General features: G+C 40.9%; 1 long non-coding RNA gene across 3 annotated transcripts in view; it reads left to right on the top strand.

Annotated features, from left to right (window-relative positions):
- LOC139622532 (uncharacterized) overlaps positions 1-14,479 on the top strand; it is a 76,829-nt gene that overhangs the window by 21,128 nt on the left and 41,222 nt on the right. The window lies entirely within an intron of this gene.

The raw sequence follows: 14,479 nt of genomic DNA, 5'->3' as shown, positions 1-14,479 counted from the left end.
AAAGAAGAAATTTAGCTATTTGTAAGTTTTTCTATTGCCAGAGTTATCATTAACAGCTGTTTACTCATCAGTGTAGAAGAAATATTGCAAGTTCAGCATCAAACTTCATTCCTTTACTCTCCAAGAGCTGTCTCCAGAGGTGGAAAGTAACCGCAATGTTAACTTTCTTCTTCTAAAGTTAGCATGCTTACCAGCTAGCTCATGTTGTCACTTTCCGACAAAGATACTTTATACAGAAGATAATGCATTACAAGCAGCGCCAATGTTATGAAATGGTATACACTGCTTGTCTCCTAAGTTGGTGTGGTTGTGATTGCTTGTTCATGTCAAAGCATAATAACAATACAACACTAATAACAGTAATAGTATTATTAAGCAAAGAAATACAAGTTTTATTTCATTTTAAACTTTTTATTCATGATTTCACATACAAGTCCCGCTAAACTTCTGTGGTTGGAAAATGTCGAAACCAGACCAGAACGGACAGAGAGAAGAGATCTGTGTTGCAAGATCTCGCTAGAGTGTGTTGCTGAGACACTTGAATAAAGTTAGTTTTCTCCTGATCTGAGGGTCTGAAAAATGACATTTTGATGCCAGAATGTTTGGAAGATCTCTGGCTTGTGAAAAATCTACCCAGTATTTATTTCAGTGACTATGGGGCAAAAGAATTGTCATTATCTGTGATAATGTTCACATCTCTCATTGGAATGAATAGACCCAGTCCTGCCGCTGGTCTCCTAAAGGGGCGGGGAGGTGGTGAGACCCATGTGACACAGTTACAGGAAATAATTGAAAGCGAGCTGTCTCCTTTTTCAGCTGTCTCTGTTTCTGATAGTGACTCACTGTAGCCTAAAATCTGATGTAGTGTTGCTCTTTTTTATTATAATTATTAAAGACTACGATGACTGAAGTTCTTGTAGAGCAACAATCACCACCACCCCGTCCCAGCAAGAAACCAAGTTCTGTGGCAGAGAAAACTTATACTTTTTAAGTGAAAATGTAAAGGAACAAGTTTCTTTAATTGCTTATAGCTTATTGGAAAAAGCTGAAAAATGTATCAACATTCGTAGTCTATTCAGGGATATTATGGGCTCCAGTCAGTTGCACAGCACAGAATTTTCCAGCCCTCAAAAAACGTTTCATCCTGTTTTGAAAAATGGAATAATGTGCACAATAGGTGCAGTATTACAGTTTATATTTTTCTGCACAAAAACGTACAAATTTCAGTTGAACTTTTATCATGTAGAAGAGGAAGAGTACTTTATTTTTACCTCTGTGTAATTGACTGAATTTTTTGATCATAAAAACTAATTGTGACATGCTGGCAGTAATTTTATCTGAAGATAAAGATGTTTATGTTTTTTAAAGCAGCTAGTGGCTTCTGTTGCTAGACCTACATTCAGATTGGAGTCTTAATCTTTATGCTTTAGTTAGGCCTTGGGGAATCCTTGTTAATAGATCCACTTGCTTAGGGCCTCTGGCTTAATCCTTGCCATTTACCACTTCCTATGCTGGTTTGCTAAATACTCTCAATTAGGTGGCTAGCGGGGCATTTTGTATCACTCCATGTCCTGACCACTCCTTTTTTTTTTTTCTGGTTTTTTTTGGAAAGAAGGGGGGAGGCTTGACCTTGGTACTTATAGAAATGGCCACGGTGGGACCTTGGCATCTTGAACATTTCTCTGGATATACTGCTAACTTCATAGTGAATGATAATTAACTCCCTGCATCAATTAGCATTCAGCATGTAGATGGGTAACGAGGAGCCAATTATAAGAAAATATACATAATCAATTATTTATTCACTCTTAATTACAGTGAGTTTTACCCTGTTACAGCAGCGGCAGTTCAATTAATGACCTTCAGCTATCTTCATTTGAAATTGCTGTGGAGCAGAGGAATTTACCCGAACCCCATAGTGAAACAAAGCAGCTGAAACACACACATAAACACACACACATATGCACAAACTTAGAAAAAGAAACTGAACAAGGAAAAGCAAGAGAGAGGAGGAGGGGGGGGGGGGATGTAGCAAGAAAGAGAGAGGGGAAAGAGAGCAGAGGAGGGAAAGGACTGGCACTGTCTGTCAGTCAGATGCCCAGAGCTGCGGTGTACATGGTGTCACCCACACGACCGAGCCGTCTGTCGAGGCCACCTGCCTCATTATGGGAAATGTATGCATCTGGGGCAGGCTCTGGCTGGCTCATCCTAGGCATGGGCAGGGAAAATGGCACACTGGCAACTATTACTGCATTATGTTAGCAAGCTGTACACACTGCATGCATACATACTGAACTGAGAGACAGGAAACTAGTGAGCCAAGAGTTTTACTGAATGGGCTGGAAAATTTTGGAAGTGACATGTGTGGATTTCTCACATGAGTTTAGACTGGGATAACACTTGTGCCACTCTTGGACAGGCGGTTTGTAATATGTGGGAGCATGACATATAAAAATATAACATATGATGAGAGGAATACATAGTATCTGACGCCTTATTTTTATATATTAAACTTTGTAAAATGTGTATAATCTTTGAGTGTGTGAGAGACCTAGAAGAAAGTATGTCAGTATGTGGACACCTGAATGTTGTGGCTGCCTGGACCTGTGTAAATGTCCCCTTCTCTGGCCACAGGGACCTCCAGAAACCAAAACGCACAAATGGAACAAACTGATCACGACACAAAACTTTCTGCCTGTCCATTCCTGCTCCCCCCTGCTCCCGCCTTCTGCCCATACCTGGCCTGCATACCATTAGACCTAATGGAGCGCAGTGTGAGGGACAGCCAATCATGATGGCGTCCCGTCAGTGACACCGACATGTATCTTGGTGCTCATTATCATCCTTGAACAGCGCCAATTTACATCTGATGCTCTGACTAATTCTGCTCCAGTGTTGTCAAGAGGCATAGGAAGTGGCCTGGCCGTGATGACAGCGCGGCTGTCAGGAGCCTGTGGATGGAGGATTCCTCGGGGCATGATTTAATGCCCATGTCAAGCCCCGCTGTCAGCCTCTCTCTCCCTGCTCCTTGCACTCCCTCTCTCCATCCAGCCATTAGGATTCAGCCAGCGGAGAGATGGAGCGATAGAGCCGGCGATTGGCCTGCTTAGGATTCACACTCTGGGCAAGAAAATAACACGCCCTGTTTCACAAGTGATTACCCTTTCCTTGTAAACTACAATTAAGGCTAAAAAAGAAAGGCGGCAGAGAGGTGATAGAGGAAACAAAACGCGTATGACCGCCAAGTGAAGAGGAAAACCTTGAGCAGTTTCCCTTGCTGGTTTATGGCTGGTTGTTTGTCTAATTTCCATTGACAACTTTTCCGTGGTGTTTTGCTGAGTTGTTTTGGCTTCTGTTTGGTTGTATAACACCACAGATTTCACAGCCCCTCGCCCTCCCTCTTGTAAAGTGATTAACATATTGCATGATGTCTCTGGATAGTTCCCCTTGCACTATGCAATCCTTGCTTTTTATATATTTATTTTTTGTCAGGATGGAGGAGAGTTTGTGTTGAGTATTGACCAACCATCCTGTAGATGTTTGTTCAGTGTTAATTACCAGAATTCGAAACATGTTGTGGAAGTGAGGGTAAAGCTGTGCATATTTTTGCATGTGCATGTGTTTTTGAGAATGAGACAGCCACCGTCTGCTTATCTGAAACAATTGCCAAATGTGAGACGCCTGACCTGTGTTGACCTCTGCTAAAGGTCAAAGGTGAGAGGGGCCACAGATGGCTGGAGAAGGCCAGGGTGCAGACAATCCCAAATCTCACAATAGAGACTGGCTGTTATATGAGTCTGACATATAGATCTGCGAAAATATACATTTGGCTTATCTGCATGTGTGATGGTATTCCCACAATATGTTGCTGCAATATGTTGCCCGCTCCCCAGTCACTCTAACAAGGCAGTGATGGATGACCAGAGATTTTGCTGCCTAATGTGCAGAGTGTGACGACATATGGCTCAGTATGGTACGTCCTTGTGTGCTCTCTCTAAACACGAGCACAGCGCTGCACGCAGAAGAACACAGTAACTGCCTCAAAACAGAGGCCAGCATGGTTTTGTGTGAGTCATCAGGCCTTAAGATCACAGTAGCAGAAATTAACCTGGCCGTTTCCCCTGCTTTAACTTTTAATGAACATTAATTAGATTCGGTCTGCCTTGTGCATGCTTTGGCTCCGTTTCATATCCTCTTTGGCCACATTAGGCTGTGCTCGCAGCCGCTGATTGCGGCACTCACAATGCTTTAGCTGTATGAGAAAAAAACACTTTCAGCTCACAGCATTAGCACTGGAAACCCGTCAAAAAACAGGTACTGTTTGTATGTGATTTAGGTGATAGATGATAGGCATTTTTATGAAGTGCTTCTTTGATATCTTATTAGCTGTGGCTCTGCAGTTGGCAGGCTGAAGGAAGCAGCCCAGGGAAGTGGGCTGAACTGGTTTGGGGCTTGGGCCAGTTAGCATTGGCTCTGCCTGGTAAGTGTTTTGTCTAACCCTGTACGCCTTTCAGTTGACATTCACAAAACTGGGAGGAAGACATGCAGATGGTTTTAAAATAATCTAGTCATTCATATTTCATAAGGAAATAAAAAAGACAAATCATTTAATAACAACATATAAATGAATCTATCCAGAATTTTTCGAAGTCAAAAAGATACATAACGACGACCATGACAGCAAAAATTAATGAAAACTTAAATAAATTGTGGGATTTGTAAATCAGCATAACAGTGAGGTTTTAAAGGTGGACTAAAAGGTACATTCCTTTATTCTGTTATAGTGTCCACTTTCAGCTTCACCACTTCCTCCCATAATGAGAAAATGAGTGGACATATTCAGTAGGAAAAAGTTTTCCCATTATAGTACAGTACTGCCCATTTGGATCACTTATAGTAATGAAATAAAAGGATATTTAAGAATAAAGAAAAGGATAAAGATATATGTGGTCTGTATTGCTTTTTCTGGGAAAAGTGTGAGTGAGTGATACACTGGACCACCCAATCTCACTTCTAATTTTTGTGATCTGTGATTTTTCTTGAAAGCAACATGTGTCTTTTAACAGGATGACTGAGTCCTCTGTCTGTCCACATAATAAAACAAACACTTCCACTTGTCTGCAACTGCCAAGCTACTTTTGGCTTTTCTATGACCCATGAGTAAAAAAAAATGGTGATATGAAGCCATATGCAGAGTAATACAAACTGTAAATATGACTATAAATGCCAGGCACACTTCTCAACATTTAAGTGACTCTGAACCCCACCTATGAAGAAGCGTCTTCTCAATTTAAACAAGTCATGCTTCATGTTTTGGACCTATTAGATTAAATTAAAATTTAATTAAATTAAATTAAAAAGAACAGAAAACTGGGTAGACATCCATAGTTTCAAAAGTGGAGTTTTTTGCAAAGGGGCAATATTTTTATGGGTGGGTCCAAATGTACAAGGATGCACATGCAAGAACTCGAGCATGAGGATGATGTGATACATGTTTCTGCCAAGGGTTTCCACTAATCAGCAGGTGGTGCCCCCAGTAAGGTCTCAGAAAAGGCAGTGAAAAAGACGACCGCTACAAAGTAAATGTGTACATAAACAACGCAGGATTTAAAGATCAGTTTTATGAGGAAATAAATGCATTTTACATGTTTGTTTAGCTCCAAAGATACAGACATTGTATTTTCTTTTTAAAAACAGATCATTTACAAGAAAAAACTCAACAGGGCACCTTTGAAATAGATCAGTAACAACACAAAATTAACATAATCCAGAATATGTTGACAGTGTTACACTAATCACCTCAAAAGGAACTCTTTCCAGGAAGTCTGCCATAGTTTAATTGGGATTCGTAACTAGAATGCACGAGGGATATTTGGCTGAACTTTTTGTTGTATGGGTAATCCATGCCTCTGCAAGGGGACTGATATAACATGTGCAGTGTCATTTGGAGGAGTTGTTGTGGCAACAAGGCGTCAACTAACCCACGCAGTTATTATTTCCAGTTTGTGGTTAACTTCCTGTCTGAGGGTGAAGATTGATGGATACTCAGAGCGCTCCTGTGTGTCTTGAAGGGAACTATTGATCGCTGTTGCCGTTGGTTTCAGCCTCCATTTGTTGATCTGCCCATGAAAGCCCAACTGCATGGATCATAGAAATGACCCCAGCTCTTTTTAATGATGTTTGAGCCTTAGAGAAAAAACCTGCTGCACCCACTAACAGTCAGACCAGCCACACTGCATTTTTTCTCCAGATGGACATGTCATGTTTGTTTTTCTGTGAGACAGTGACGCTAAAAAATTGGGAAATACTTATGTATTCACAGACATATGAGTGCACAACAATCGTAGCAATTTTGATAATGATGCTCTCTGAATTATGACACTTTAGCTCTCCGTTCATTTGCCAAATTGTTTTTAGTGTCGTTTTTATTGCAATTTTCATCAGTGCTTTTTTTCTCCGCTTTAAGAAGAGAAGGGATCATTAGCCCAGGACTGTTCAACCATGCACAGAGGAAAAATGCCATCAAAGTTGTCACAAAAAATGTCCTTGTTCTCTAATTTATAAACAAAAAACACAGATTTTCTCTTTCATGTGGCTTCTTGGAGATAATTATGACAAGATGAAAGCAGTTAAATTCCTCCCTCTGTTCTCTGCTCTTCAGATGGTTCCCCCATTGTCAAAAATGGAGATGAGATTTCATGTGGCTGTCATTGCCTGTGTCCCTGTCTCTCTCTGTCTCCCTCTCTTGCTCTGGTGTCTCTTTCCCTCCTCCTTCCTGTCTCTCTCCCTCTCTGTCTGTCTCGCTGTTTCACTCTTCTTTGTCAGTTTTTATTGAACTCTGATATCCAAATCTGTAGTGTTTTCAGAACTGTCAATCAGTCAGTCACTATCTGTCTCAGAGGTTGCTGTCCCCTAATGGAAGAGAATGATTAGCTTTTATCAGCTCACTCATTTATATGGTTTAAAGATCTAGCGCACAATCAAAAGGACAAATAAGTATTCTTCCTGCACGCATATGTTTCTGTGCACTCTCTCTCTCTCTCTTTCTCACACACACACACACACACACACACACACACACACACACACACACACACACACGTGGTGTTGATGAGATGTCTACAGACCCCTCCCTCCTCCCCTCCCTCCCTCCCTCACACACTCTGAGGCGATGGGCTGGTGCACTCCGAGTGTGTTGTGCCACGCTGTGGTGTCTGCAAGTGTGTGTGTGTGTGTGTGTGTGTGTGTGTGTGTGTGCCCTCTTGGGAGGTAATTACCAGAATAAATACAGTAGAGGCCATGGCTGCTAATTTATGCCTGATTGTTGACAGTCAGAGTATTGTTTAACATGCACATAGAGGGCCCTTGGTGTTGTGTTTCATGATCCTCCTTGTATGTGTGTGCTGCTATGTGTGTGTGTGAGTGAGAGAGAGAAGGGGGACAAATGTGTGTAGTGCATCCTTGTTTTCTGTGATTATCCTCTCTTTCCTGTCTGTGTCTATGACACTGCTGATTAAGTAACCATGCATACAGTTATACTGTTTCTGTCTGATGTGTGTGTGTCTGACCAGTGTCCGGTCAGACTTACACCAGTTTAAGTTCCAGGCTTTGTTGTCTGCTGCACTTGTTACTGGATACTCTGACACTTCTACTTCCTCAAAGGGCTGTTAGAGACTTTGTTTTAGGCTTAGGATAGAATTAGCTTTAGCTTGAACAGGTGAGGAAAATGGTTGGGTTAGACATGCAGTTGTGATGGTTAGGGCTGTGATCTGACAGATATAAGCACTGTGTGGTAAAATATTACTCCTTTATTCGTTTCAGTGAGAGAGAGTAAGACACAGTGACACAAAAAGCGCAGCATTATCTGGCAAAATAGCAGAACTGAAGTGAACAACCCTGAAAGACAACATCATCTGGTATAATACACACTGACCAGTCAAATACATGCAAGTGCACATTCCTGGTAGTTTACAGAAAACCTTACTATCTACATCATAATTGTCAACTTTGTGAATGCAATGATTGTCGCCATGTTAACTCTCCAGTGTTGTGAAGTCCGGTCTCATGCTATACTAAACCTAAAACTCATGAATCTATTACTCAAACCAGTATTCCTGGAGCATACTTCATGGTCTCACTGGTACCTGAAGCACGTGTATAGAGCTGACTCTGTTTCAGTGCTATTTTAGTGGTTATGGGTTCTTAAAGGATAACAATGCCATCATTCGGTTTTCTTATGGTCATAAAATCCCATGAAAAGAGCATGATTTTCTCATGATTTTCCAACTTCCCTCACGCAATCCCAGGCCCATTCATGCGCTTCAAAAACGGCAAGCCGGGTCTGTTGCTCAAACAAGAGTAAATGGTTCATTTACTCTCACCAATATTTTTAGCCATGGATTAATACATTGCATTCATTGCATTAATTCAAAAAAGGAACAATATAGAATCCAACCTCCAAACAATCTTCAACCTTGTTCTTTGATTTTTTTTGTTACCCATTAATTTGATACTGAATCATAGTTAGTAAGTTGAATGATTATTGTTACCATTACTCAAGGCATCAGTTCAATTAATTGAAAGTTTTCCAGCTTTCTGACTTTGTGTTTTCAGAGCTTGCATGGTCTTTTTATGACTTGTATTGCTGTGGTTACACAGAAACCCTCTTCAACTCGCTGTTCCACCCTGCATTTCCCTGAGTCCCCCACAACCACTTTCTATTGACTTTTCCTCTGTTCCTGAACCACACAGTTGTTATCAGATAGGCCAGCTGTGGCTGTGTGGTTGAGGGGCTTTAAACGCCTCATAGACACCTCATGAGCTTTATGAGTGTGAGAGGATAAAGAGTTCAGAGCACTGCAGCTGAGAGAGCTGCTAAGACCCTGCATAGCCCAAATTATCTGCAAAAAGTCAGTATAGTGGAAGTTCAGACGCTGCCACCCAAATGATGTTTGAATGAAGTGAACTCTCGGTCCAGAACTTTTAACGATAGCCTCGGTCTATCAAAGATATTGGATATTAATTCATTAATAATAGATACTAATGAGCTTTGAAGTGGGTGTAGTGTTGGACTTTAGAAGTCCCCAGTGAGTAATGAAGCCTGTGGAAACACCTTTGAGGTGCTGGGGGCCAGGGGGCCTGGCTGGAGGAAACACCACAAGTCTTTGTATTAGAGCTGATTGAGCTGGTCTGCGCCCCAGCTTCGTTACAGGCGACCACTTACACGCCCCGAATTCTACTGAGGAGACCACTGATGAATTTGTTTAATTGAACGTAAATAATGAATTCCCAAGGAAGAGATTTGGCCCAGTTGTAATTGCTGGAGATCAGAGGGCACAATACCAAACTTCAAAACGCCTGAGCCGGGCGGTCGTAAGAGCTGTAACGATGACTTCGAAGAAAAAAGAAAGAAGTGATAGAAAGAGAGGGAGGGGGGCAACAGAGGAGGAGTAACAGAGACAGAGACAGCGAAAAGAAGATGAACTAATGAGGAACAAAGACCTAACGAGTTTCGCAAGGAAAATGAAGTGTTTCCAAAGTCGTCTTTAAACTTGGCGAGATGAAACGCGGGAGCGGCAGTTGTTTTTGACAGCTCGGGACGAGATGGGCCACAGCTCAGAGAGAAAGGGGTAATTCCCTATTCCTTTATATTATCCGCTCTCTCTCTCTTTCTCTCTCTCTGCTGGGAGCCCCCTCATCCCTCTCTCCGCTTGCCTACATTGATTCTTGAATTAGACTGTTTTATTGAATAATTAATAGGCCTTTTCCCATGATTGATGATTTGCATGGCTTGAATATTAGCTTTTCAATCAAACGCAGCTTGTTTTAATGTAACCATATTGAAAACATGTCAAACACTGTTTACCCACTTTGTGCGCGATGTTGTCTTAAGTTCCGGCTGCCAAGGCCTCACAATGCTCAGCAGTGGGGAATGGCCTTGTCAAGCGCTTGCTCAGTGCTGATTACAAGGCCCTTGAGTTCTGACACTCAATTCTGACACACAGCACTGAACGCATGCGTAAACACACGGTAAAGCATGCCAACATCCACACAGAGAAACACACCCAGTTCTACATATACAATCATATGCACGCAGGCACACATTTACAAAAAACATACATAAAAGAACCCTGATAGTTTTCTTCCCACTGAAAAGCCATCAGTTCCCCAAAAGAGCCTGTCTAATAGCTACAGCAGCTCTCTGCTTAGTTTGAGTGGCAGCAAGGCCAGTCTGGGAATAGATTGTCAGGCATATTGCGTCTACCATCTCACAGCACCATATCACAGAGCGAGTACACATCAATGCTAGGAGAGACACATGCATTAAGATTCCCTTTTAATTTGACTGGGATTGAAGTCGAGCGCTAAATTACGCCGTCATCCCCTTGCACAGGCTCCCCCCTCCCCTCCCCACCCAAGCTTGTTTTTTGTTTGTTTCGCTTATTTATTTATTTCCCGCCTTACTTATTCATTCATTCCAAGAGTCCGATTTTCTGAGAGTGTGTCAGTGCGTCGCTCGGCGCATGAAAGCACTTTGCGTGGCGTTGTGTCTGGTGTGTTTAGACAGTTCCAAACATGTGCATGGTTAAATAATTTACAGCGTAACTGACTAATGACAGGCAGTGATCATGTCGAGACGAAGAGGCCTGGGTGACTGCTGATCAGGGACAGGGCCTGTCTCTTCTGCTCACACTCACTGCTACTGTGTATGTGTGTTTGTGTGTGTAGTTGTAGATTTGGCTATGTTGTGGGTGTGGGAAGGGAATATGTTTGTGTTGGTGTCTTCAGTACTGCAGTCAGCAACACAGATTACAGTTCACTCTGCTGTATATGGAGTGGATGGATCCCTCCCAAGACATTTGTAGAAAATTGATTTTGAGTTCCATTCATCACTCGGGTTTAGAGTGTGACAGTTCATTCACTGTGTATACAAGGAAACTATGAGCTCTGCATACTTAAAGTTCCCAAGACATTTCACCAAGAAATGCATATGAACTTGAGATTAACTGCTGTGCATAATCTTATCCCTGATGATACAGTCGTTTATGACAGGGGTTTGTGCTACTGAGCTACATCACCAAATAGAGAATGATTACATCTATCGCTAATAGGGCTCATTATTTTAATTTTTTATGAAAATATTTATTAGTCTTTGTTTTCATTTTAGACATGAAAATCAATTATACAGAAATCTCAGTGAAAATTAGATTTAATGAATAAGGCTTGTAATATTCTATATATATTATTTTTGTTTTTTTACAAAATCCCATGGAAGGACCAACATTGTGTTTGGTTCAGTAGTTTTGGTCCGCCTGACATTTTTCAAAGAGACCATGATTCTGTCATATTACACTGGGAGATAGTTACTGGGTCACCATTGCGCTTCAGTCACTTTTTATTAAGGAACTGCCAAAAAACATGAAGTAGGACCCAAACACAACATATCTCTGGTCTGATTGATAAGGGGAAATCCCTGCACTCACATGCTCACTGAAGTGTGTCACCATGGTTACCAACAATTTGTATAAATATATAATATATATATATATATATATGTATATATGTATATATATATATATATATATAACCCCAACCCTAACATAATTGTTAGTATATATATATATATATATAACCCTAACCCTAACCCTAACCCTAAACCTGTCAGCTAAACTCGGCCGATAGCCACTTCCCTACCTACTGGTTGCATTAGATTTTTCCCCACAGCTTCTATCACTGCAGGATTTACAGTTTTTACCCCCCAAAAGACCTTGTTCACTTTAAATTGCAGTGATAAGGGGCAACAGGAAACCCTAATGCGTGGGAACATAAAACCCAAGTGAAAATCAATTTAAGGTGATCTAACTTAGGGGTAATATGGGTATTATTTATGAAAATTTGTAAAAAAAAAAAACCCAAAACAAACTATGAAACTGGATGTAAATTATAACAGATAAATGGCTAAATGGTTTTGTCTGAATATTTCCAGTGACTAATAAGAATCAAGTGTAAGTGCCATATTTACATAGAGTAGCTCAGTCTGGTCGAAGGTAAATTGAAAGAGATAGGGGTGGCTCCGAGCAGATATAGACATAATCAATTACCAACAAAGATATTTAATAAGAAGCTAACCAGCTAAAGAAAGAAACCCAGAATTAAACAAAAACATGTATAGCACAATAACAACCTCCCAAACCTCAGCTCCTCTCACTATAAAGGCACCTTGAAGAGGAGGGCTGCTCCCTGGGGCTTACCAAGTATCTGATCTATTATGCAAAAAATCATTAGGCTAAATTAAAAAGCTGTTTGAGGGTAACCAGATCCTTTAATGAGGTCAGCGAGCAGAGGAGCGACATTAAAACACAACCCTAGAACAGAAACACGAGACAAGAGAGGGAGGCCATTGATTATCAATCACGTAGGTCATTATCTCGCTGACTCTCTCTCTTTCTCTCTCTCTCTCACACACACACATATATATGCACACAAGAGAAACCCACTCAATAACGAACACTTTCCATTCCTCTCACTTTCTCCTTCTGTCCTTATTTATCAGGCAGGTAAACTTTTTATCGTTTCAGTAGTCGTCCCTTTAAGCTTCCTCACAACTTCGCTGGTCAGCTTGTGACAATTGCGGTAATCAGGACGGATTCTGCATATCTCTGGCAGGATCGTTTGTTTTCAGGTGTGTGTGTGTGTGTGTTTAGGTTCATCTGACAGTCTTCGTAGAGTTCCTGGGAAAAGACATCAGTTTATTTGGCATGGTGAGCGCCTCTGTCTATTTAATTAGCAGTATTGAATCTCAAGCAGGCTGCAGATCTAAAAATACAACCAAAATGATGTTAAAGAGACAAGATACAGTAAAAGCTGACAATTATGTTAATACCACTCAGTTTTGATACAGATGCACAGTAAGATGTGTCCTACCTGCCTTTCTGAAGCAATGTAATACTGGGTGAAGTGTGTGTGAGTGTGTGTTTCTATGTGTGTGTAAAAGAAGCCATAGCAGTAGCTTGCTTTCTGTACTGCATTGATTTATAAACAACACATATCTCCTGATTATATTAACATCTCATAACCATAAAATAAACACATTATCTGAAACTTAATTGGATGACAGTCAGAGCTTTAAAGCTGAAATTAATTCATCAAATGGGACAGTTGACCTCATCAGTGCAACAGAAAAACCATTTGACTAAAGCTAACATGATGACCTCTTGTGTCATATTGTACTTTTTTACCTCCTGTAGCTACTGGAATTCATTATATTGTCTGATGCACTGCAGATAGGGGGATTCAAAGGTTGGGTTTTTATTGTAGGGCTATCAAATTTAAATCATTCTTATTAATCCTCATAATAATAATAATAATAATAATAATTATAATAATAATATCTTTGTTTAGCACCACCTGCGAGGGCTTGATAAACTTGTTTCAGGGTAACTGATAAATGCCCTGCAAGCTACTTGGTCTGTTTTCCAGCTACGGCTTATAAAAACACAAGTCTGCGTGGCAAGTCTCGCTGCCAACATGGGGTCCCTCAGCACAAACACTGACTGGACATTTTCTTTTATTAATGTCCTTTTTATTACAGCGACTGCAAACACACACACACTTTCAACTTCAATTACATTTTTTACTGTGCATCTCTGGCTGTCCAGGTCTTCAACGCAAGTTGTCCTGTTTCTCAGCCGCTGAGGCCATCTCTCCTCCTGCATGTGTCAGTTCTCGTGATCCAACACACTACTGCATTTAAGGAAGTGATTAGATAATGAGTGAAACTGATCAATCAACTCACCTGGCACTGCTCTCACAAGCCATCCCCACACCTCTGCCCTGCAGCAGCATGGCGACCATGCACATCCCCACAATCCCCACAAGAGGACTGCATGGTTGCTGCACTCAAAACGTAAAACGTAAACGTAAAATAAAAGTGTAACTACATTGCTCTGTTTGTTAAAAGAATCCAACCAATCCTAAATCTAGGGGTTACAAAAACAACATTGAAAATATATTTTTTAGTCATGCAGTGCTTTAGATATGGCAGTGTCTGTCTGCTGGTTGGTCCACCACTTAGATCCAAACTGAAATATCTTGACAACTGTTCAATGGATTGCAATCAACTTGAAACACACTTTCTTGATCCCCAGAGGATGAACTTAAAGGACTTTGGTGCTCCCCAGACTTCCTCTCACGCCACCATGAGATTAGCTTCTTTGCATTTTAGTGAGATGTACAAGTGTCCCTTTTTGATAGACTCTGCATAACTTTTCCTCTAGTGCCATCATAACATCATCAAATGTTAGCATGCTAACATTCTAAACTAAGATGGTGATCGTGTTAAACATGTTAGCATTGTCACTGTGAGCATGTTGGCATGCCAACATTAGCATTTAGCTCAAATACTGCTGTACCTAAGTAAAGCCTCAATGAGCTAATAGAGTGACTGTAGACTCTTAGCTTTGTTTCTTCATATGTTCAA

The sequence above is a fragment of the Trachinotus anak genome, unplaced genomic scaffold (genome assembly GCF_046630095.1).
Source record: "Trachinotus anak isolate AG129_WGS33_773 ecotype Australia unplaced genomic scaffold, CSIRO_AGI_Tana_v1 ptg000001l, whole genome shotgun sequence".
NCBI lineage: Eukaryota > Metazoa > Chordata > Actinopteri > Carangiformes > Carangidae > Trachinotus > Trachinotus anak.
Note: the sequence above shows the minus strand (reverse complement) of the source record. Positions and strands in the feature narration are given on the sequence as shown.